The following is a 26771-nucleotide window of genomic DNA, read 5'->3' as shown; positions in this document are numbered from 1 at the left end:
ATGCAAGGGTAGTGGGTCAGGGATTGGAGATGGTTAAAGAAAATGGAGAAAAGTGGGAGGTGAGCCAGCTGTTGTTTGCGGACGACACTGCGCTTGTGGCAGGATCGGAGGAGGGATTGAGGAAGTTGGTGGCAGAGTTTGGGAGAGTATGTGATAGAAGAAAGCTAAAGATAAATGTGGGTAAAAGTAAGGTGATGAGATGTACAAGGGGTGAAAGCGGCAGTAGACTGGAAGCGAGCATTAAGGGAGAGCGACTGGAGGAAGTGGATAGTTTTAGATACTTGGGTGTGAATGTGGCAGGGAAAGGTGGAGTGAAAGTGGAGGTAGAATGTAGATTGAGAGAAGCGAGTAAATGCCTTGGTGGATTAAAGAGTGTAATGAGGAATAGACATTTGGGAATGGATGCTAAGAGGAGACTGTATGAAGGAGTGACTGTGCCAACAGCACTGTATGGGGCAGAAACATGGAACATAAGAGAAGAAGAGAGGAGGAGTTTGAATGTGTTTGAGATGAGGTGTCTGAGAAGTATGATGGGGGTTACTAGGCTAGATAGAGTGAGAAATGAGGAGGTGAGGAGGAGAACAGGGGTGGAAAAGGAGCTGGGAGATAGGGTTGATGAAAGAATATTAGGATGGTTTGGACACATGGAAAGAATGAGTGAAGAAAGACTAGTAAAAGAGGTGTGGAAGGCAGATGTGGAGGGAGTGAACATGAGGGGACGTCCAAGGATGAGGTGGATGGATGGGGTGAAGGGGGCTTTGGGGAAGAGGGGAATGTCTGTTCAGGAAGGACGGGAGAGGACAGAAGACAGGGGTGAATGGAGAATGGTTGTATATGGATGATGTTGTGATTGCATGAGGTGGAATGGGCGGGTGGATGGGGGGTGAGGTAGTATGTGTGAGCAAAATTTGACGCAGCCCAAAGGGATTTCTCCCCGTCCTCTCATTTTATGCAATGGGGGGACGGAGAGGGGGGGTCGCCCATTTAATGATGTGGCCTTGCTGTGGATGTGCTGTGTCTTGCAACACTGCTTCTGGCCCAGGGCAGTGGACGGGGTGCAGGGATGACCCGTCATTCAGGAGGTGCTAAGATAAGAGGGAGGGTGGAGGGGTGTGGAGTGTATTCAGGGATGGAATGGGTGGGAATGATTTTATGCCTTTTTCTTTTTGGCTACCCCCCTTGTAAGGGGGAAAAAGCCTTGGTATATGTATGTATATATATATACCAAAAGGCCTTCTTCCCCCTTATAAGAGAGGCCAAGTCAAAGGTATGCACCCACTCCCTTTACTACATACATATACCTAAAGACCTTTTTCTCCCTTATAAGGGAGGTAGTGAGTCAAGCCATGCACTCTCCCTTCACCCATCCCACACTCATTCAACACCCATTTGTTTTCCCTTTTATTTTAGCTTCTTGTGAATGAGATTATCTAACAAGAGTAATGTGATGACAAGCACAAGTCTCACCTAGCAGGAGTTATTCTAGGGCAGTAGGCAGTAATGACCATAACCAATTGATTTACCCTATTGATTTCCAAAACGGCATTTTTCTTAATTGTAATAGAGAAGGCTTTCCTAAAAAAAAAAAAAAAAAAAACATTTAGCTCCCTTTCTCTATCATTTACCTCCACTTTCCTCCATTCAATACAGGTTAATATAAATATCTAACTCTCCACTTCCCCTAGTCCTCTCACCCTTCCCATTCAAATTCTAACACTATCATCATTCCTTTCACATGGAAGCAACAGAACCACCAACACCTTCGTCATTTGTGCTCCAAAGAAGAGGAAAATTCTTGGTTATACAACAAATGAAGGAAACCTGTTTTGTATTGAATGGGAGGGGAGAAATCATGGATGTCTGAAATGAAATCTCTGCAGTGCTAGTTAGACAGAATAAGACGTAATAAGTAAAAATGAAGGAAACTAATGAAAAGTTTGACTTGAATGATGACTTGACAGCAGTCATCTAGAGGCGCCCCACCGAAATACAATACAAACAAAAGATTTGAAACACCAGCAGCCAGACGATTACATGACGATGATTCATTCTCAGGATTCGGTAAGTACGAAAGAAGGAATTTAAGTTGAATCTTGTAGAAAGGGAAATGAGCAAAAATAGAAAATGGTGGGAGAATGAAATCATGGACTTAAGGAAAGAAATTGTTGAACTAATGGATTGCTTAGTGCAAGCTGACATTGAAATTTCTGACCAAAGAAAAACTAAATCTGAACTAAGAACTGAACTTAAGGAAATGAAAAATTATATAAGAGAGGTGAAGTGTGAAAATGAAAAGAAAATTAATGACACTACCAATAGTGAAAACCTGAAAAAAGAGGTAAATAACAAAAAGAAAAAATGACTAAAAGAATTGGAGAAAACTTAGGTGAGGAAAGTATCCAAGAGATTAAGAAATGGAAGGAAAACATAGAAAATAAAGAAATTGCCTTTAAAGAAATAGTCCAACAACAAATACAGGAAAATGCAATACAATTATCCAGGTAATCAATGAAAAGGCAAATTGGGTCAGAGATACAGTGGATAGGAAAAAATGTATTGTGGTATATGGACTAAAAGAAAAACAAGGTCTGGTGAGGTACATGAGAGAAAAGGAACAAAAAGAAACAGCAATACTAATTGTAAAAGAAATTCAGGATGGAGACCAGGATATAGAGAAAGACATTAACGAATTGTACAGAACTGGTCATTATTCTAAGGAAAGATATCGACCCCTAAAGATAAAACTAACATCACAAATAGAAGATATATTTGAAAAAGTAAGATGGCAAGGAGTGAATATTACAATAAGATATGGATAAAAAGAGAAATGAGTATTGAGGAATTAGAAAAAGAGAAGACACTAAGAGATGAAGCTAAGGGAAAAAAAACATGAAGAGAATGGAGACCGAAAGCAAGGAATTCTATTAGAGAGTAATCGACATGAGACTGACAAAATGGTACATCAGAATGGGTGAACCAAAAACAGAAAAAAAGATGGAGAAAGAAAAAATTAAAAGTGGCCTATACTAACATCAACGGATTAATTTCAGGACTGAATGAACTTAATGATTACCTGTTAGAAGAAAAAACAGACATAATGGGAATTGTGGAGACTAAATTAAGGGGTGCAATACCACCCATCAATGTTGGACAAGGGCTATACAATTACTGGATTAAAAACAGAGACGAGAAACAGGGAGGAGGAATCATGTTCTTGGCCAAAAAAAGCTTGAATGAGACAAAAATTGTGGAGGGCAAAGGTAATGTAGAACTGATCATGATAAAAGTCGAAGACAAGGATATGAAAAGTAGAAAGTTTGTGGTGACTTATGTGCCCCCAAAAATGAGCACTTGGAAAGAGAACGAGCATATGAAAATGCTAGAAGATACAAGGCATTCATTAAATGAGATATTAATGGGCAGAGGTAACCTGGTAATTATGGGGGACTTAACTGCAGAGAAATTTGACAGGAGGACATGACAGTGAAAGGCAGAGAAGACTTGTGGGGTAATGTATTACTGGCCATGACCATGGAATATACAATGACACAGTGGGTCAGTGAAAACACCAGATACAGAAATAATGAGCCGTCAAGACTAGATTCAATATTTACAACGGAACCTGAAATTGTGGATAAAATTCAATACGAGACACCAATTGGAAAGAGTGACCATATACTTATTGAGACTGAACTAAAGGAAAAAATATACGTGGAGAGAAATGAAAAGCATAGGAAAGGAAGATTGATGTACAACAAAATGGATTTTGGAAAACTAAAGAAATTCCTTCAGAATGCAAATTGGGAAAAATTTTACATGGAAGAGACAAAAGTGGAAGAGAAATAGGATATCTTGATGGATAATTATAATGAAGGAGTGAATAGGCATGTACTAAGACAGAAGCTAGAGATAGTGTACATTAAATGCTGGTTCAACAGAAGATGCAGTGAGACAAAAGATAGAAGAGACAGAGCTTGGAAAAGATGGAGAAAAGATAAAAAACCTGAAAAATGGCAAATATATATAAGCTATAGAAATGAGTATGTAAAAGTGTGAAGACAGGAAAAAAGGAACTGTGAAAAAGACATTATAGAAAAATGCAAAGAGCAACCCAATCTATTCTATAGATATGTGAATGGTAAACTAAAAAATAAATAGGAAATGGTGAAACTATGCCAAGGAAATATAGAATACACAGATCTAGAAATGGCAGAGTCATGAATAATCACTTCAAGTCTGTTTTCACTAAAGAGAAGGCACAATATTAGGACGAAGGAAATGAAGTGTGATCTCCCCCCATGAGCGAGATAATAACCAAAAGAAATAATGGAACATTTATCAATCCTTGATGTCAGTAAATCACATGGCCTGGACAGAATTGCAAATTCGATTTTAAAAGAATGCAAAGAAGAACTAATGGACAAAATAACATAAGTTGCTCACTTAAAGAAGGAAAAATACCAAAAGACTGGAAAAATGCTATTGTTGTACCAATATATAAAGGAGGAAACAAGGAAGAACCAACTAACTATAGACCAGTCTCACTAACAAGCACTATAGCCAAAATTTGTGAGAAAATTATCAAGAATAGATGGGTAAAACATCTGGAAGAAAATAATATAATAAACCCAAGACAATTTGGGTTCAGACAAGGAAGATCATGTACCACAAACTTAATATGTTTTTACTCAAGACTAATAGACATTGTGCAAGAAAGGGATGGATGGGCTGATTGTGCTTTCCTGGACTTACAAAAAGCTTTCGACAAGGTACCACACAAAAAAATAATTAAAAAAAAACTGGAACATATAGGAGGGATACAAGGGAACCTACTAAAATGGATGGAGGACTTCCTGATTGGTAGAAAGATGAGAGTAGTACTCAGAGAAAAATATTCAGGTTGGAAGGTGATTAGTGGAGTTCCACAAGGATCTGTATTGGCTCCAATAATGTTTGCTATTTATGTGAATGACATGGATGATGATGTGCAATGTTACATGAGCTTCTTTGCAGATGACGCTAAATTGTTAAGGAAAGTAAAAACCAAAACGGATTGCGAATCACTACATGAATACCTGAATAAGGTATGGAATTGGAGTCAGAAATGGGAAATGGACTTCAATATTAAGAAGTGTAGCATAATGGAGTTTGGGAAAAGTAAAAATAGAATATCAGGACAATATAAAATTGGAACTAAGGAGGTAAAGAAAGTGGGATCTGAAAAAGATTTGGGAGTAATTATCTCAAATGACTTGTCCTATGATAAACAAATCAACAAAATTGTCGGAGAATCCTATAACTTGCTTAGATCAATAAAAGTGGCATTTATATATTTGGATGTAGAAATTATTAAAAAAATATTAGTCACAGTGAAAAGGCCTAGACTAGAATATGCAGCGACATTGTGGTCACCCAGTACCAAAAAGAATATAAAGAAAATCAAAAGAATCCAGAGAGCAGCCACAAAAATGGCTCCTGCACTTTCAAACTTGTCATATGAGGAGAGACCGGCTAAATTGGAGTAACCGACTCTGGAGCAAAGAACAGAGAGAGGCGACCTACTGACCATCTATAGAATCATGAAGGGCACAGAAATATTCAATAGAGAGGACTTGTTAAATTGGGACAAGAGAAACACAAGAGGGCATGGAAAGAAACTAAAAAAATATATAGAAGAGATCTGAAGAAAAACAGTTTTCCACATCGAGTGGTGGACACTTGGAACAAACTGGACAAAAAAAATAGTGTGTGCAAAAACCATTCATGAATTTAAGAGCAAACTAGACACTGCAAGATATAAAGGTGTGATACCATGAGTGTAGCTCCCCTTCCCGTAAAATAAAACTAGGTAAATACAACTAGGTAAATATGCCCTATCTGACTTAAGACACAAACAGCAAGCCAAAGAAAATGCAACATCAGAGAGGAAGGAAGTCTAGCAAATGAGCTCTGACTTAACACTTTGTTGATTGGATCAGAAAAATGCCTTGTTGTTTTCGGGTTGATAAGGCTATGTATTCGAGTGACCGGTAAGGTATAAATTCCAGTTGTGGAAAAGTATAATTTAGCACGAAATGGAATTAAGTAAAGAGTCTAAAAGAATTAATGAATCAAAGAAGAGAGGATTTGATATGAGTAGAGTGGAATCACCACTAGGGCCAATACCAAAGAGAATGTGTATAAGTGTCACTCCAAAAACTACTCAAAGGTGAGAAAGCAATTTTTGGGGGGCTTTCAAAGGGAAAAGGGAGCAATAGGAAAAGTTATGGATACTGAAAGAGAAACTAGATTTAGCAGTGTACTAAGGAATCGAGACACCAACGACTTGATGGAAGAATTTATTTAAAAATAGACTATAGAGCTTTGCACAAAGAAATGACAAATTTATGTAGAACTAGCAATGAAATAATCAGAGTTGAATGATCTAAAAAGTAAACTAAGTATGATTAAAAAAGAAAACCAAAGAAAGGAAAACGAGGATAGAAACAAAAATAAAGAACTAAAGAAAGAGGTCAAAGAACAATTACAAGCAGTGACCGAAAAAGTGGGAGAATTAATCAAAGAGACGGATCTCATTGAAATAAAAAATCAGTGGAAACAGGAACAGGAAAATAAATTTTTTTTTCAAAGAAGTAGTACAACAGCAGGTAGAAGAGAATACAAAGGAAACAGGAAAATTGGGTGAGAGACACAGTGGATAAAAAGAAATGCATTGTGGTTTATGGTATCAAAGAAAAACATAATGTACACAAATACCAAAGAGAAAAAGAAGAGAAAGAAATTGTGAAGGAAATACTGAAAGCAGTTCAGGATGAGGGTCAAGAGTTGGAGAAGGAAATCAATGACATGCATAGAATGGGCACATACTCTAAAGAAAAACACTATAGGCCAATGAAAATCAAACTAAGGACTCAAATGATAGCTGAAGAGATACTATCGAATGCGGCAAAACTAGCTAACAGTGAAAATTACAAAAATGTGTGGATAAAAAAGGAAATGAACGATGAAGAAATAGAGAAAGATAAGGCACTAAGAAATGAAGCTAATGAAGAAAACGAGAGAAGAACAGAGACTGAAAAAAATGAGTTTTTTGGAGAGTACTGGATCTGAGTCTGAGAAAATGGTACATCAGAAAAAAGGAAACAAATCAAAAAGAGAAGAAAATAAAAAATTAAAAGTGGCATACAAAAACATGAATAGTATGATTTCTGGAATAAATTAACTAAATGACTATTTGTTAATAGAGAAACCAGACGTAATGGGAATTGCAAAGACAAAATTGAAAGGTCCTATATCATCAAGTATGGTGGGACAAGGTCTATACAACCATTGGGTGAAAAATAGAATTGATAAACAGGGGGGAGGAGTCATGTTAATGACTAGAAAGGGCTTAAATGTGATAAAGATAACAGAAGGAAAAGATAATGTGGAAATGATCATGATTAAAGTTGAAAATAGTATTATGAAAAGTAGAACATTTATGTGCCCCCAAAAACAAAGGCTTGGTCTGATAGCGATCATTCAAAATTACTGGAGGACACAAAGAATGAATTATCGGAGTTACTGATTGATGGAGGAAACGTAGTAATTATGGGTGACTTCAATACAAAGGAAATAAATTGGGAAGAATTGACAATAAAAAGTGGAGAGGAACTCTGGTGTAACATTCTACTGGATATGACCAATGATTATACAGATTCAATGGGTCAAGGAAAATACCAGATATAGAAACAATGAATAACCATTGAGACTAGACTTGATATTCACTTTTGAGCCAGAAATTGTGGACACGATTGTGGACATGAATTACAAGACACCAATTGGGAAGGGTGACCACATACTAATATAGTTCAAACTTAAAGAACAAAATGATGTGAGAAGAAATGAGAAACATAGAGAAAGAAGATTAATGTAAAACTTAGAAGAAAAAAAAATCAAAACGCTAACTGGGAAAAGTTTTCAAATGAAGAAACAAAGATGAAAGAGAAATGGAACATATTAAAAAAAAATACAAGGAGGGAACAGATAAATATGTATCTAAGAAGAAACAAAAAAGGGTTTACATAAAGTGTTGGTATAACAAAAAGTGTAGTGATGCTAAAGATAGAAGAGACAAAGCCTGGAAAGGATGGAAAAGACCAAACGGCAAACACACATCAAACTGAGAAATGAATATGTAGATATATGCAGGGAGGAAAAAAGAAACTATGCAAATGATATAATAGATAAATGCAAAGACCAACCTACACTATTTTACAGATATGTAAATGACAAACTAAAAGACAAACACGAAATAGAGAAACTGTATGAAGGAAATAAAGAATATATAGAAGATGTAGAAATGGCTGAAGTTATGATCAGGCATTTTAGGTCTGTATTTACAATTGAAAGCTCACAAATTTGGGATGAAGGACAGTGAGAAAAATACAAGGAGGGAACAGATAAATATGCATCTAAGAAGAAACAAAAAAGGGTTTACATAAAGTGTTGGTATAACAAAAAGTGTAGTGATGCTAAAAATAGAAGAGACAAAGCCTGGAAAAGATGGAAAAAAACACTAAATGGCAAACATACATCAAACTGAGAAATGAATATGTAGATATACACAGGGAGGAAAAAAGAAATTATGAAAAAGAAGTAATAGATAAATGCAGACCAACCTAAACTATTTTACAGATATGTAAATGACAAACTAAAAGACAAACACATAATAGTGAAACTACATACATACATATACCAAAGGCTTTTTCCCCCTACATGGAGTGGGGGGGGGGGGTTGCCAAAAAGAAAAAGGCGAAGAAACCACTCCCACCCATTCCATTTCCTATATATTCCACTCCCCTCCACCCTTCTCCCTCCCTTTCATCTTGGCACCTCCTGGATGATGTGTCATCCCTGCATCCTGTCCACTGCCCTGGGTCAGAAGCAGTGTCGCAAGACACAGCACATCCACAGCAAGGCCACTTCATTAAGTCAGCGACTCCCCCTCTCCATCTCCTCATGCAGAAAAGGATAAGACGGGGAGAAATCCCTTCAGGCTGCGTCAAATTTTACTCATACATACTTCCTCACCCCCCATCCCCCACCCACTCCCCCTCATGCATCACAGCATCATCTATGCACAACCCCTCTCCATTTACCCCTATCTTCTGTCCTCTCCCGTCCTTCCTCCACAGACATTCCTCTTTTGTAATGCCTCTTTCACCCCATCCATCCATCTCATCCTAGGATGCCCCCTCATATTCACTCCTTCCACCTCTGCCTTCCACACTTCTTCTACTTATCTTTCTTAACTCATTCTTTCCATGTGTCCAAATCATCCTAATACTCTTTCATCAACCCTATCTCCCAGTTCCCTTTCCACCCCTGTTCTCCTCCTCACTTCCTCATTTATCACTCTATCCAGCCTAGTAACCCCCATCATACTTCTCAGACACTTCATCTCAAACACATTTAAACTCCTTCTCTCTTCCTCTCTCATCTTCCATGTTTCTGCCCCGTACAATGCTGTTGGCACAATCACTCCTTCATATAACCTCCTCTTACCATCCATTCCCAGATGTCTATTCATCATTACATTTTTCAATCCACCGAGGCATTTACTCGCTTCTCTCAATCTACATTCTACCTCCATCCCCACTCCTCCCTTTCCTGCCACATTCGCACCCAAGTATCTAAAACTATCCACTTCCTCCAGTCTTTCACCCTAAATGCTCACTTCCAGCCTGCTGTCACTCTATCCCCTTCTACATCTCATCACCTTACTTTTACCCACATTTATCTTTAGCTTCCTTCTTTCACACACCTTCTCAAACTCAGTCACTAACTTCTTCAATCCCTCCTCCGATCCTGCTACAAGCGCAGTGTCGTCAGCAAACAACAACTGGCTCACCTCCCACTTTTCTCCATTTTCTTTAATCATCTCCAACCCCTGACCCACTACCCTTACATTCACCTCTCGCACCTAAAGATTGAACAGCCAGGGCGACATAACACATCACTGATGAAGTCCCACCTTTGCCTCAAACCATTCACTCTCTCCATTTCTAATCCTAACACATGCTCTACTACTCTCGTAAAAACTCTTGACAGCTCCTAGAAGCTTTCTTCCTATCCCATATATATGCAAAACCTCCCACAGTGCCTTCCTGTCTACCCTGTCATAAGCCTTTTCCAGATCCATAAAAGCCCAAAAAAGATCCTTACCTTTTCCTATAGCTTTCTCACATATCTGTCTTACCACAAAAATCTGATCAACACAACCCACACTGTTCCTCACCAATTACTCCCTCTGTTCCTCTCCTAATCCTCTCAATCAAGATCCTCCCATAAGCCTTCCCAACTACACTCAACAAGCTGATCCCTCTGAAACTACTACACTCACACTTGTCCCCATTTCCCTTGTAAAGAGGAACTATACAGGCACTCCTCCAGACCTCCGGCACTCTACCCTCTCTTAAACAAATATTAAATAACCTCATCAGCCAGTCCACCATAACTGTAGCTCCTTTCTTCAGACATTCTGCATGGCATCCATCCAGACCAGGTGCCTTACCTGCTCTCATCATCTTAATAGCTGCTTTCACTTCATCCTTCCCTATTTCTCCTCCATTTTCCTCACTCATCACTCTCATTTTCTTAGCGCTTCCCACTGAAACTACCTTTCCCTCCCTATCCTCCTTCACATTTAGCAACACCCTAAAATACTCAGCCCACCTTCCTCTCATTGCCTTCTCTTCCATTATCATCTCTCCATCTGCACCTTATACCTTTTCTTCTCTAATTGATTCGCCTCCTCTTTCTCTTTTAATTTCCTTCCAAAACATCTTTTTATTGCTTTCAAAATTTTCTGTCATACTCTTACCCCATTTCACATCTGCTCTCCTCTTTGCTTCCTTTATCTTATGCTTAACTTCCCTTCTCTTTACTTTGTACATCTCATACGATTCCCTCGTCCTAATTTGCAGCCAATCTATGAATGCCTGCTTCTTCTCTTCTACACATTTCTTTGCTTCCTCACCCCACCACTCACTACCCTTCCTTCTATTTCCTCCCACCCTCCTTGTTCCACACACCATCTTTGCACACCTTATGACTCCCTCCTTCAGCCATACCCATTCCTCCTCCACTCCTAGTTCTACTCTATCCTTTACTTCCTCCCACTCCTCTTTCAGCTTCTTATACTCATTCTACTTTTTTTCCTCATTTAAGCAGTTCACTCTAAGTACCTCCCTACCTTCTGCCCTTTTCCTCTTTCTCCACCTATTCTCCACTCTCAATTTACCTTCCATCAGAAAATGATCTGATATTCTCCCACTCTCTCCCCTTAGAACATGTACATCCTTAACTCTTCCTACAATACTCCTGGTCACCACTATATAGTCCATTAACGCTCTATCTGCCACCCTTCCATCCACTACCCTCTCCCATGTGTACTTATGCTTGACTTTCTTCTTAAACACTGTATTTGCTATCATCAACTCTCTTTCAAGACACATCTCCACCATTAATTCTCCACTACAATTTTTACCTGGAACTCCATACTTCCCAATCACTCCGTCTGTTGGTTCATTTCTTATCCTAGCATTAAGGTCTCCCAATACAACTACATTGACATTTCTTCCTAATCCATTTATACACTCATTTATATCTACCCAAGAAGCCTCCCTTTTCTCTACGCTCTTCTCACTACCAGGCCCATACGCACTTACAAAAACCCACATCTCCCTTCCCAGCTTCACCTTCATCCACATCAACCTTGATGAAATCTCCTTCCACTCCACTACCCAATTACTTATCTCTTCACTTACTAGTATAGCCACCCCTTCTCTCCCTCGTCCACTCTTCACTCCTGATTACCTCCCAGCTACATTCCCGAACTCACAGTTGCCCTTTCCTTTCATTTTAGTTTCACTCAAAGCCAGCACATCCATCTTTCTTCTCACAAACATACTGCCTATCTCTTCCCCTTTACTCTCATCTGTACCACATCCACACATATCAAAAGACCCAAACCTTAGGGTACTGGTTGGAAAACTCCCAGACCTTATGCCTTTTCTTCTTTTTTTAGGAAGGTCCCCTTTTGGGGCTACAGGTAGTAGGACTCTTAATCCCATCCCTGTCATGTTTTTTGTTGCCTTTCACGACTCAAGTGGAAAAACTTGGTGGTAGCATTCTCTTCCCCCACCACAGGGTCGGCGGAAAAAGAAAATGAATATTCAGAGAAATGGTACAGGACAGTAACAAGGGTTTGGGGACAGCATAACGGAGGGATAGTCGTAGTATAAAAGTGTCATCATTTCTCTATGAACAGAGTTTTCCTCTATCACAGACAAAATGATGCGTGGCTCTGGTCCGTAGGGGCGCCCCATGTAGACCCTAAAGTATCAACTGCATGCTACTTTGCCACAAAAACATGCAGCCAATACCCCCAGACAGGGCAAAATAGCAAAACTGCATGAAGGAAATAAAAAATATATAGATGTAGAAATGGTTCATCAGGCATTTTAGATCTGTATTTACAATTGAAAGCTCACAAATTTGGGATGGACAGTGAGAAATATCCCCCAAAATGAAAGAAATAATGGTGACACAGAAAGAAATAAAGGACCAAATAAAGAACCTTGATGTCAGAAAGTCATACGTGGCCGACAGAATTGCGAACTGGATATTGAAAGAATGCATAGATGAACTAACAGACAAAATACACAAGATAATTGACTTCTCACTCAGAGATGGAAAAGTACCACAATATTGGAAAAATGCAAATATTGTACCAATATACAAAGGAGACAAAGAAAATCCAACAAGCTAAAGACCGGTATCCCTTCCAAGCACAATAGCAAAAATATGCAAAAAAGTTATTAAAATAAATGGATTAACACTTGGCAGAGAACAAAATATTAAATCCTAAACAATTTTGTTTTAGAAGTGGAAGATCATGTACTACAAACATAATATGCTTTTATTCAAGATTAATAGAAATACAAGAAAGAGATGGATGGGCTGATTGTGCTTTCTTGGACTTACAAAAGGCTTTTGACAAAGTACCACACAAAAAGCTACCAAGAAAAATTGAGACACTAGGTGGAATACAAGGAAAGTTATTGGAATGGATGAAAGATTTCTTGAATGGAAGAAAAATGAGGATGGTACTTAGAGACAAGAACTCAAATTGGGAAGGTATGATAAGCGGAGTCCCCCAAGGCTCTGTATTGGCTCCAATAATGTTAGCTATTTATATAAATGATATGGATGAAGGCTTGGAATTTTATATGAACTTTTTTGCACATGATGCAAAACTATTGAAGAGAGTAAGTACAGAGGAAGACTGCAAACCTTTTCAAGAAAATCTGGACAAAGTCTGGAAATGGAGTTAGAAGAGTTAAGTGAACTTCAACATTAAGAAATGTAGTATAATGGATTTGGAAAAAGCAAAAATAGAATATAGTGTCAATAAAAAATTGGTGCAAAGGAAGTAAAAAAAAAAAAGTAAACTTGGAAAGGGACCTAGGAGAAATTATCTCATATGACATAACTCCAGACAAACATGTCAACAAATTCGTCAGAGAAACTTTCAACTTATCAAGATCAATGAAAGTAGTGTTTGACTACATGGATGAACAAATGGTAAAGAAAATACTAGTTACACTGATAAGACAAAAATTGGAATCCGCAGCCTCACTACGGACACCTAGTTCCAAAAAAAACATAAAGAAACTAGAAAGAATTCAAAGAGCAATGACAAGGATGGCACCAACACTTTACAATTTGACATATGAACAAAGATTGGATAAACTAAATCTACCAACCCTGGAACAAAGAAGAGAAAGAGATGATTTGCTAACCATCTACAGAATTATGAAAGGGATGGAAATTCTTGATAGGGATGACCTACTAAAATGGGACAGAAGAAATACAAGAGGGCACAAGAAGAAACTTAAGAACAGTTACAGTACAGATCTGAAAAAAATTAGCTTTCCACACAAAGTGATAGATATCTGGAACAAACTGAATGAGGAAACAGTGGGTGCTAAAACTATACATGACTTTAAGAAAAAACTGGATGCAGAAAGATTCAATAGCGGGTCACTATTAGCATAGCTCTCTTCCTGCAAAATACAACTAGGTAAAAACAAACAACTCCCATATTTAATAAAACTATCAACGAGCCCACCAGATAACCCCTTCAACATAACCAACTAGCACCATCCCCTGACAAAACAATGTGCTCACCTTCCCTACAAACACAATGTGGGAAGCCATATAAGACCTCCCATCAGATCACTTCCCAATAAAGATTACCAAAGGACTGGATGAGAAAATACAACCTACATGCTAAAGAATAACCATAAAAAAACTACATTATTATACAGATGTAGGAAAATCTTTGAGACCAGAGCTGTGGATAAAATTAGAAATCATCCAAAAGGTATATATATATATATTATATATACATATATATATATATATATATATATATATATATATATATATATATATATATATATATATATATATATAATCACGAAGAACCCTGAAGAGGCCTATAGCTATTAGCCGAAATATAGAAGTTATACTTTCTTCTCAGTTTCCTTTTATTCCAACTGTGGGTTCTTTGTGATTATTATTTACAAATGTGTCACTACATTTTGTCCAAATGATATACATACATACATATATATAGATATATATACATATATATATATATATATATATATATATATATACATATACAGACGCTCCTCTACTTATGTTCATTCGTTTTACGTTTTTTCGATTTTACGTTTGAACTGACTGTAAAAAAAATATTTTGAGTGAATTTTTTAGTTTAGCGCACTCTCCGTAGTTCAAACGATACTTACGCATGACGCTGTGTCCATTGTTTACATAGCACAAACGACAGACTGAAAGTGCCTTGCCTCCTCCTCCTCCTCCTCCCCCACCATCTCAATTTATGTTGCTTGAATTTAATTTATTTGAAATTAATGTTACTATTTTACAATGTTATGTGTATAATTAATGATTTAGGGGTGTTTTATAAGATACGGTAATAGAATTTACGGATGTATAGTACAGTAACAACTTACGTTCATTTTCAACTTACGTTCGGCCGTTCGGAACATAACTAAAACGTAAGTTGAGGAGCGTCTGTATATATATATATATATATATATATATATATATATATATATATATATATATATATATATATATATATATATATTTTTTTTTTTTTTTTTTTTTTTTTTTTACAGGAAAAAATTGCAACCCCCAAATACAATTTTTCATATATATGCACAAATACTTGGAATATCTTAGAAGGTGATATAGCCCAAGCTGGAACAATACATAAATTCAAGTCTAAATATGATAACTGGAAATCATAGATATAAACTAAGACGGATCTGCACATGAATTTGAGGCTAGGTATGATAAATAGGAGTGTAGGAGACAACCCAATGAGCATTGGTTCTTTTTTGCACACTACAATTAGGTAAATGATATATCCATCCTTAAGATGAATATATCTGTGGTGGGGGAAGAGAATGCTATCACCAAGTCTTTCCACTTGAGTCGTAAAAGGTGACAAAAAACAGGACGGGGGATGGGATTAGGAGTCCTCCTACCTGTAGCCCCAAAAGGGGACATTCCTAAAAAAAGTAAAGGCATAAGAGGGTCTGGGAGTTTTCCAACCAGTACCCTAAGGTTTGGGTCTTTTAATGTGTGTGGATGTGGTACAGATGAGAGTAAAAGAGAAGAGATAGGCAGTATATTTGTGAAAAGAAAGATGGATGTGCTGGCTTTGAGTGAACTAAAATGCAAGGGAAGAGCGAGTGTGAGTTTGGGAGTGTAGTTGGGAGGTACTCAGGAGTGAAGAGTGGACAAGGGAGAGAAGGGGTGGCTATACTAGTAAGTGAATAGATAAGTAATCGGGTAGTGGAGTGGAAGGAGATTTCATCAAGGTTGATGTGGATGAAGGTGAAGCTGGGAAGGGAGATGTGGGTTTTTGTAAGTGCGTATGGGCCTGGTAGTGAGAAGAGCGTAGAGAAAAGGGAGGCTTCTTGGGTAGATATAAATGAGTGTATAAATGGATTAGGAAGAAATGTCAATGTAGTTGTATTGGGAGACCTTAATGCTAGGATAAGAAATGAACCAACAGACGGAGTAATTGGGAAGTATGGAGTTCCAGGTAAAAATTGTAGTGGAGAATTAATGGTGGAGATGTGTCTTGAAAGAGAGTTGATGATAGCGAATACAGTGTTTAAGAAGAAAGTCAAGCATAAGTACACATGGGAGAGGGTAGTGGATGGAAGGGTGGCAGATAGAGCGTTAATGGACTATAAAGTGGTGACCAGGAGTATGGTAGGAAGAGTTAAGGATGTACATGTTCTAGGGGGAGAGAGTGGGGGAATATCAGATCATTTTCTGATGGAAGGTAAATTGAGAGTGGAGAATAGGTGGAGAAAGAGGAAAAGGGCAGAAAGTCGGGATGCACTTAGAGTGAACTGCTTAAATGAGAAAAAAAACGAGGAGTATAAGAAGAAGCTGAGAGAGGAATGGAAGGAAGTAAGGGATAGAGTAGAACTAGGAGTGGAGGAGGAATGGGGATGGTTGAAGGAGGGAGTCATAAGGTGTGCAAAGATGGTGTGTGGAACAAGGAGGGTGGGAGGAAATAGAAGGAAGGGTAGTGAGTGGTGGGATGAGGAAGCAAAGATGGGTGTAGAAGAGAAGCAGGCATTCATTGATTGGCTGCAAATTAGGATGATGGTATCGTATGAGATGTACAAAGTAAAGAGAAGGGAAGTTAAGCATAAGATAAAGGAAGCAAAGAGGAGAGCAGATGTGAAATGGGGAAAGAGTATGACAGAAAACTTTGAAAGTAATAAAAAGATGTTTTGGAAGGAAACTAAAAGAGAAAGAGGAGGCGAATCAATTAGAGAAGAAAAGGTAAAAGGTCCAGATGGGGAGATGATAACGGGAGAGAAGCCAATGAGAGGAAGGTGGGCAGAGTATTTTAGGGAGTTGCTAAATGTGAAGGAGGATAGGGAGGGAAAGAAAGTTGCAGTGGGAAGCACTAAGAAAATGACCGTGATGAGTAAGGAAAATGAAGGAGAAATAGGGAAGGATGAAGTGAAAGCAGCTATTAAGATGATGAGAGCAGGTAAGGCACCTGGTCTGGATGGATGCCATGCAGATTGTCTGAAGAAAGGAGGTACAGTTATGGTGGACTGGCTGGTGAGGTTATTTAATATTTGTTTAAGAGAGGGTAGTGTGCTGGAGGACTGGAGGAGTGCCTGTATAGATCCTCTTTACAAGGGAAATGGGGACAAGTGTGACTATAGTAGTTTCAGAGGGATCAGCTTGTTGAGTGTAGTTGGGAAGGCTTATGGGAGGGTCTTGATTGAGAGGATTAGGAGAGGAACAGAGGGAGTAATTGGTGAGGAACAGTGTGGGTTTAGGACAGGTAGGGGTTGTGTAGATCAGATTTTTGTGGTAAGACAGATATGTGAGAAAGCTATAGGAAAAGGTAAGGATGTTTTTTGGGCTTTTATGGATCTGGAAAAGGCTTATGACAGGGTAGACAGGAAGGCACTGTGGGAGGTACTGCAGATATATGGGATAGGAGAAAAGCTTCTAGGAGCTGTCAAGAGTTTTTACAGGAGAAGTAGAGCATGTGTCAGGATTAGAATTGGAGAGTGAGTGGTTCAAGGTATAAAGGTGAGACTTCATCAGGGATGTGTTATGTCGTAATGGCTGTTCAACTTATACATGGATGGGGTGGTTTGTGGACGACACTGCACTTGTAGCAGCATCAGAGGAGGGATTGAGGAAGTTGGTGACAGAGTTTGGGAGAGTGTGTGAAAGAAGAATGTTGTAGATAAATGTGGGTAAAAGTGAGGTGATGAGATGTACAAGGGGTGAAAGTGGCAGCAGACTGGAAGTGAGCATTAAAGGAGAGCGACTGGAGGAAGTGGATAGTTTTAGATACTTGGGTGCAAATGTGGCAGGAAAGGGTGGAGTGGGGGTGGAGGTAGAATGTAGATTGAGAGAAGCGAGTAAATGCCTTGGTGGATTAAAAAGTGTAATGAGGAATAGACATTTGGGAATGGATGCTAAGAAGAGATTGTATGAAGGAGCGATTGTGCCAATAGCAATGTATGGGGCAGAAACATGGAACATAAGAGAGGAAGAGAGAAGTAGTATGAATGTGTTTGAGATGAGGTGTCTGAGAAGTATGATGGGGGTTACTAGGCTGGATAGGGTGAGAAATGAGGAGGTGAGGAGGAAAACAGGGGTGGTAAGGGAGTTGGGAGAGAGGGTGGATGAAAGAGTATTGGGATGGTTTGGACACATGGAAAGAATGAATGAAGAAAGGCTAGTAAAAGAGGTATGGAAGGCAGATGTGGAGGGAGTGAACATAAGGGGATGACCTAGGATGAGATGGATGGATGGGGTGAAAGGGGCTTTGGGGAAGAGGGGAATATCTGTTGAGAAAGGATGGGAGAGGACAGAAGATAGGGGTGAATGGAGAAGGGTCGTATATGGATGATGTTGTGATGCATGAGGTGAAATGGTGGGGGGATGGGGGGGGTGAGGTAGTATGTATGAGAAAAATTTGACGCAGCCCTTAGGGATTTCTCCCCATCTTCTCCTTTTCTGCATGAGGGGATGGAGAGGGGGGGGGGGGGTCACCAATTTAATGAAGTGACCTTGCTGTGGATGTGCTTTGTCTTGCAACACTCCTTCTGACCCAGGGCAGTGGACAAGATGCAGGGATAACCCATCATCCAGGAGGTGCCAAGATAAGAGGGAGGGTAGAGGGTGGGAATGGAATAGGTGGGAATAGTTTTTATGCCTTTTTTTTTTTTTTGCTACCTCCCTTGTAAGGGAGAAAATCCTTTGGTGTATGTATGTACAAGGGAGGTAACCAAAGTCAAAAGGCATAATTCCACTCACATCTATTTCATCTCTACCCACTCCACTCCCATTCACCTCTTATCTTGACTCCTGGATGAAAGGTCATCTCTGCATCTTGCCCATTGCCCTGGGACAGAAACAATACAGCAAGACAAAGCACATCCACTGCAAGGCTGTTTTATTTAATCAGCAACCCCCTCTCTCTGCCCACTCATACAGCAACATTGAGGACGGGAAGAAATCCCTTCAGGCTGCATCATGGTATTATTTACACTTAACCATTCCATAACTTCCCTCACTCCCTTCCATACATCACAGTATCATCCATGCACAGCCATTCTCCATTCACCCCAATATTCTGCCTTCTCCCTTCCTCAACAGACATTACCCTCTTGCTCAACACCCCCTTCACCCCATCCATCCATCTTATCCTCAGTCACCCCCTTCTTTTCACTCCATCCACCTCTGCCTTCCACACTTCTTATACTAATCTTTCTTCACTCATTCTTTCCATGTGTCCAAACCATCCCAATACTCTTTCATCAACCTTATCACCTAAAATAAAAAATATAATAATGATATGGTTTAACATCACAAACTCCCCCCTAATGGGAGGCTAGGATGGTACCCTTTACAGAGGACTTTGTAGCATGGAATTTAATGAACCATGCTCTTGGTTCAACTTTGCCAGTGGCAGGGTTCGAACCACCATCACTTCGACCTTCGCCACAAGTAATTAACAAAATAGAATAAAAATAAAGAACAACTACAGCAGATAAACAAAAACATTAAACTATTCTGTGGTAGGGCAAACCTATGGCTACAGGAGGACTGAATTCATTAAATCTATTTCCATCCCTTGAAGTATCCTTTGTCAGAATTAAAGTATGTGCTACGTCAAGAATCAAGTTGAGCAGTACTTTTTTTTTACATACATCACATTATCATCATTTTATTTTCTTTGCAAGAGTAATGGGCCAGGGATTGGAGATGATTAAAGAAAATGGAGAAAAATGGGAGATAAGCCCGTTTCTATTTACTGACAATATTGTACCTGTAGCAGGACCAGAGGAGGGATTAAAGAAGTTAGTGACAGAGTTTGGGAAGATAAATGTGAGTAAGGTGATGAGATGTACAAGGGGAGAGGATGGAAGCAAATTGGAAGTGAGTATTAAGGGAGAGAGACTTGAGGAAGTGGATAGTTTTAAATACTTGGGGGCGAATGTAGCAGGAAAGGGAGGAGTGGAGGTGGTGATAGAATGTAGATTAAGAGAAGCAAGTAAATGCCTTGGGGGATTAAAAAGTGTAATCGGAAATAGACATTTGGGAATGGATGCTAAGAGGAGATTGTATGAAGGGGTGATTGTGCTGATAGCACTGTATGGGGCAGAAACATGGGGCATAAGAGAGGAAGAGAGTAAGAGCTTAAATGTGTCTGAGAAACTGGATGGAGATAGGACTAGGCATCCTACTCTTTGTAGCCCCAACAGGTGACATTCCTAAAAAGGCAAAGGCATAAGAGGGTCTAGGAATTTTTCAACCAGAACCCTATGGTTTGGGTCTATTAACCACTTCTATACGGTGACGCCTACGTAGGCGGCATGAGGAGCAAGTGGGTACGCGATGATGCCGAATTCGTCGTCTTGATTATATTTATTGTAGTCATACCTGCATGACCTCCATACTCTGTAAACTGGCTTCATCATATTTTCTATGGTTATCAAAATTCACGGGTGAAAGAGAACGAGCGATTGAGCAGTGACTTTATTTTTTATAATGCGAGTATTATGACGCAACATCGCACGTCTGGCAGCTAATGCTGCTAGACGTGCGATGTGGCCCGTATTGAAGGGGTTAATGTGTGTGGGTGTGGTACAGATGAGAGTAAAAGGGAAGAGATAGGCAGTATAATTGTGAGAAGAAAGATGGTTGGCACTGAGTGAAACAAAATTGTAAGGGCAGGGAAAGTTTTAGTTTGGGAGTGTAGTAGAGAGGGTGTCAGGATTGAAGAGATGACAAGAGAGAGAAGGGATGGCTATATTATTAAAAGAAGAGATAGGTAAGCATATGGTGGTGTGGAAGGGGGTTTCTTCAAGGTTAATGTGGATGAAGGTGAAACTGGGAAGAGAGATGTGAATCCTTGAGTGCATATGGGCTTGGTAGTGAGAAAAGTATAGAGGAAAGGGAGGCTTTTAGGATAGATTGAAAGGAATGCATAAAGGCTTTTGGAAGAAATGTCAATGTAGTGGTATTAAGAGATCTCATTGCTAGGGTAGAATATGAACCAATAGACAGAGTGGTTGGGAAGTAGAGAGTGCCAAAAAAAATTGTTGTGGAGAGTTGATGGTGATGTATCTAGAGAGTTGATGACAGCTAACAGTGTTTAGGAAAAAAGCCAAGCATAAGTACACATGAGATAGGGTGGTGGAAAGAGGGGTGGTAGGTAGAGTTTTAATGGGCTATACAGTGGTGACCAGAAGAGTAAGATGAGTTTTGGATGTGTATGTTCTTAAGGGAGAGTGTGGGGGACTATCAGATAATTTTTTGGAAGGTAAGTTGGGTGGGAGGGAAGAGGTTGGAGGGGAGTGAAGTATGTTGGGGATGGAATGGGTGGGAGTGGTTTTTATGCCTTTGTTTTTTGGCCACCTCCCTTGTAAGGGGAAAAACCCTTTGGTATATGTAAGTTGAGAGATGAGGATTGATGGAGACAGAGGAAAAGGACAAAGGGTAAGTAAATGCTTAGAGTAAACTGTTTAAATGAGAAAGAAAAGGAGGAGTACAAGAAGAAGCTGAGAGAAGAGTGGGAGTGAAGGAAAGAGTACAACTACGGGTGGAGGAAGAATGGTGATGTTTCAAGGAGGAAGTCACAAAGAGTGCAAAGATGGTGTGTAGAACAAGGAGGGTGGGAGGAAATAGAAGGAAGGGTAGTGAGTGGTGGGGTGATGAAGTAAGGAAGGTTGTAGAAGAGAAGAAATGAGTATTCACAGATTGGTTACAAAATAGGATGAGAGAATCATATGAAAGGTATAAAGAAAATAGAAGAGAAGTAATGCATAAGATACAGGAGGCTAAAAGGAGAGCAGATGTGAAATGGGGTAAGAGTATGACAGAAATTTTTGAAAGTAATAAGATGTTTTGGAAGGAAATTATGAAAGGAAGGGGAGGGGAATCAAGTAGAGATAAAAAGGTAAATGGCAAAGATGGTGAGATGATAATGGAAGAGATAAGTAAGCGGGTAGTGGAGTGGAAGGAGATTTCATCAATGTTGATGTGGATGAAGGTGAAGCTGGGAAGGGAGATGTGGGTTTTTGTAAGTGCGTATGGACCTGGTAGTGAGAAGAGCATAGAGAAAAGGGAGGCTTTTTGGGTAGATATAAATGAGTGCATAGAGGGATTAGGGAGAAATGTCAATGTAGTTGTATTGGGAGACCTTAATACTAGGGTAGGAAATGAACCAATAGATGGAGTGATTGGGAAGTATGGAGTTCCAGGTAAAAATCGTAGTGGAGAAATTATGGTGGAGATGTGTCTTGAAAGAGAGTTGATGATAGCAAATACAGTGTTTAAGAAGAAAGTCAAGCATAAGTACACATGGGAGAGGGTGGTGGATGGGTGGCAGATAGAGCATTAATGGATATATAGTGGTGACCAGGAGTATGGTAGGAAGAGTTAAGGATGTACATGTTCTAAGGGGAGAGAGTGGGGGAATATCAGATCATTTTCTGGTGGAAGGTAAAATGAGAGTGGAGAATAGTTGGAGAAAGAGGATAAGGGCAGAAAGTAGGGAGGTACTTAGAGTGAACTGCTTAAATGAGGAAAAAAAGGAGAGTGGGTTTAACAAGAAGCTGAAAGAGTGGGAGGGAGTAAAGGATAGAGTAGAGCTAGGAGTGGAGGAGGAATGGGGATGGTTCAAGGAGAGAGTCATAAGGTGTGCAAAGATGTTGTGTGGAACAAGGAGGGCGGGAGAAATAGAAGGAAGGGTAGTGAGTGGTGGGATGAGGAAGCAAAGAAATGTGTAGAAGAGAAGAAGCAGGCATTCATTGATTGGCTGCAAATTAGGACGAGGGAATCATATGAGAGGTACAAAGTAAAGAGAAGGGAAGTTAAGCATAAGATAAAGGAAGCAAAGAGGAGAGCAGATGTGAAATGGGGTAAGAGTATGACAGAAAATTTTGAAAGCAATAAAAAGATGTTTTGGAAAGAAATTAAAAGAGAAAAAGGAGGCGAATCAAGTAGAGAAGAAAAGGTAAAAGGTGCAGATGGAGAGATGATAATGGAAGAGAAGGCAGTGAGAGGAAGGTGGGCAGAGTATTTTAGGGAGTTGCTAAATGTGAAGGAGGATAGGGAGGGAAAGAAAGTTGCAGTGGGAAGCACTAAGAAAATGACCATGATGAGTGAGGAAAATGGAGGAGAAATAGGTAAGGATGAAGTGAAAGCAGCTGTTAAGATGATGAGAGCAGGTAAGGCACCTGGTCTGGATGGATGCCATTCAGAATGTCTGAAGAAAGGAGGTACAGTGATGGTGGACTGGCTGGTGAGGTTGTTTAATGTTTGTTTGAGAGAGGGTAGAGTGCCAGAGGACTGGAGGAGTGCCTGTATAGTTCCGCTTGTAGTGTTCTGTAGCCAACACGTGTAATTACCCCTTCAGGACCCGTGATCGCAGAGTACGGGATAAACAATAGTCACCCCTTAGAACATGCGTTCGACTAAACATGATTTCAACTAAATGTAATTAATATAAATAACAATGTTCACTGTAACAACTTAATTTATTTTGTAAATAAAATAAAACATATCCCTCTACATCCTGTAAAAAGCATATTTATGTATTATAAAAAGATTTTGAATAATTGCATATGTAACACAAAGAATCCAGAATTTCGCCACAAATATTGTAAATACCATCATCGTCATTTCCAATAAACAGATCAGTCATGGGATTGACTTTAAATATCCTAGCTTCCTCCAACAAGGACAATAGTAGTAACCACTACATTTGGTGACCCTGGAGTGACCGGACACCTGCCCTGGACTTCCGCCGCCCTTGCCGCCAGCCGTGGACTACTCTCGACGCCCCTGCTGCCTGCCCTGGACTTCCACCGCCCTTGCCGCCCAGCCTGCTTGTCCAGCCCGGCTCCACCCGCCCGGCCTTCCCAGCTCTACCGCCCCGGCCTGCACGCCGCACCAGCGTGCCCAGTCCCGCCCCGCCGTCCCGGTTTGGTTGCCCAGCCTAGCCCCACCACTCCGCCCAGCCCGCTGCACCAGCATGCCCAGCCCCGTCCCACCGTCCCGGCTTGGTTTCCCAGCCCAGCCCATCGTCTCACCGCCATGCTCAGCCCAGCCCCGCCGCCCCAGCGTGCCCAGCTCCGCCAACCCGGACTGCTCTGGCCAACCCAGCTGCCCACGAACATTGCTTACACGCTAACCACGTAAGCATGACGGACAATCAACTACAGGATGTTTCGAACACCACCGCTGCCGCCGCTGCAACCGCAGCCACCACAGCTACAGCCGCAGCCACAGCCAGTGCAGCCACTGACACACACACACACACACGCTTGCACGCCCACGCACGCACGCTCGCACGCAACCCCGCACGCACGCGCACACGCACACACGCTCGCACGCACGAGCACGCACGCACACGCACGCACGCACGCGCACACGCACGCACGCGCACACGCTCGCACACACGCCCACGCACGCACGCGCACACGCTCGCACGCACGCCCACGCACGCGCACACGCACGCACGCACGCACCCACGCACGAGCACGCACGCACGCACGCAAGCACGCACACGCACACTACAAAGAAACAACAGATATCGTTCCTCCTACCTCGTCACTAGGGGGAGAGTTCTGTAGTGTTCTGTAGCCAACACGTGTAATTACCCCTTCAGGACCCGTGATCGCAGAGTACGGGATAAACAATAGTCACCCCTTAGAACATGCGTTCGACTAAACATGATTTCAACTAAATGTAATTAATATAAATAACAATGTTCACTGTAACAACTTAATTTATTTTGTAAATAAAATAAAACATATCCCTCTACATCCTGTAAAAAGCATATTTATGTATTATAAAAAGATTTTGAATAATTGCATATGTAACACAAAGAATCCAGAATTTCGCCACAAATATTGTAAATACCATCATCGTCATTTCCAATAAACAGATCAGTCATGGGATTGACTTTAAATATCCTAGCTTCCTCCAACAAGGACAATTGTAGTAACCACTACACGCTTTACAAGGGAAAGGGGGACAAGTGTGAGTGTAGTAGTTTCAGAGGGATCAACTTGTTGAGTGTAGTTGGGATGGCTTATGGGAGGATCTTGATTGAGAGGATTAGGAGAGGAACAGAGGGAGTAATTGGTGAGGAACAGTGTGGGTTTAGGACAGGTAGGGGTTGTGTAGATCAGATTTTTGTGGTAAGACAGATATGAGAAAGCTATAGGAAAAGGTAAGGATGTTTTTTGGGCTTTTATGGATCTGGAAAAGGCTTATGACAGGGTAGACAGGAAGGCACTGTGGGAGGTATTGCAGATATATGGGATAGGAGGAAAGCTGTTAAGAGCAGTCAAGAGTTTTTACGAGAGTAGTAGAGCTTGTGTTAGGATTAGAAATGGAGAAAGTGAATGGCTTGAGGTAAAGGTGGGACTTTGTCAGGGATGAGTTATGTCGCCCTGGCTGTTCAATCTTTACATAGATGGGGTGGTGCGAGAGGTGAATGCAAGGGTAGTGGGTCAGAGGTTGGAGATGATTAAAGAAAATGGAGAAAAGTGGGAGGTGAGCCAGTTATTGTTTGCTGACGACACTGCGCTTGTAGCAGGATCAGAGGAGGGATTGAGGAAGTTAGTGACAGATTTAAAGGTGTGTGAAAGAAGGAAGCTAAAGATAAATGTGGGTAAAAGTAAGGTGATGAGATGTACAAAGGGATAGAGTGACAGCAGGCTGGAGGTGAGCATTAAGGGTGAAAGACTGGAGGAAGTGGATAGTTTTAGATACTTGGGTGTGAATGTGACAGGAAAAGGAGGAGTGGGGGTGGACGTAGAATGTAGATTGAGAGAAGCAAGTAAATGCCTTGGTGGATTGAAAAGTGTAATGAGAAATAGACATCTGGGAATGGATGGTAAGAGGAGGTTATATGAAGGAGTGATTGTGCCAACAGCATCGTATGGGGCAGAAACATGGAACATGAGAGAGGGAGAGAAAAGGAGTTTGAATGTGTTTGAGATGAAATGTCTGAGAAGTATGATAGGGGTTACTAGGCTAGATAGAGTGAGAAATGAGGAGGAGAACAGGGGTGGAAAGGGAACTGGGAGATAGGGTTGATGAAAGGGTATTAGGATGGTTTGGACACATGGAAAGAATGAGTGAAGAAAGATTAGTAGAAGTGTGGAAGGCAGGTGGAAGGAGTGAATATGAGGGGGCGTCCTAGGATGAGATGGATGGATGGGGTGAAAGGGGCATTACAAAAGAGAGGAATGTCTGTGGAGGAAGGACAAGAGAAGACAGAAAATAGGGGTGAATGGAGAGGGGTTGTGTATAGATGATGCTGTGATGCATGAGGGGGAGTGGGTGGGGATGGGGGGTGAGGAAGTATGTATGAGAAAAAAATTTGACGCAGCCCGAAGGGATTTCTCCCTGTCTTCTCCTCTTTTGCTTGAGGGGACGGAGAGGGGGGGGTCACCAAATTTATGAAGCAGCCTTGCTGTGGATGTGCTGTGTCTTGCAACACTGCTTCTGACCCAGGACAGTGGACAGGATGCAGGGATGACCCGTCATCCAGGAGGTGCCAAGATAAGAGGGAGGGAGGAGGGTGGAGGGGAGTGGAATACATA

General features: G+C 40.5%; 1 protein-coding gene across 6 annotated transcripts in view; it reads right to left on the bottom strand.

Annotated features, from left to right (window-relative positions):
• The window catches only part of LOC143021928 (copine-8-like), a 758082-nt gene that overhangs the window by 165554 nt on the left and 565757 nt on the right, over positions 1 to 26771 (bottom strand). The window lies entirely within an intron of this gene.

This window comes from Oratosquilla oratoria, chromosome 43 (assembly GCF_046742065.1).
Source record: "Oratosquilla oratoria isolate Oo_2021 chromosome 43, ASM4674206v1, whole genome shotgun sequence".
Classification (NCBI taxonomy): Eukaryota; Metazoa; Arthropoda; class Malacostraca; order Stomatopoda; family Squillidae; genus Oratosquilla; species Oratosquilla oratoria.
The sequence above is the reverse complement of the archived record's forward strand: the minus strand, read 5'-3'. Positions and strand labels throughout refer to the sequence as shown.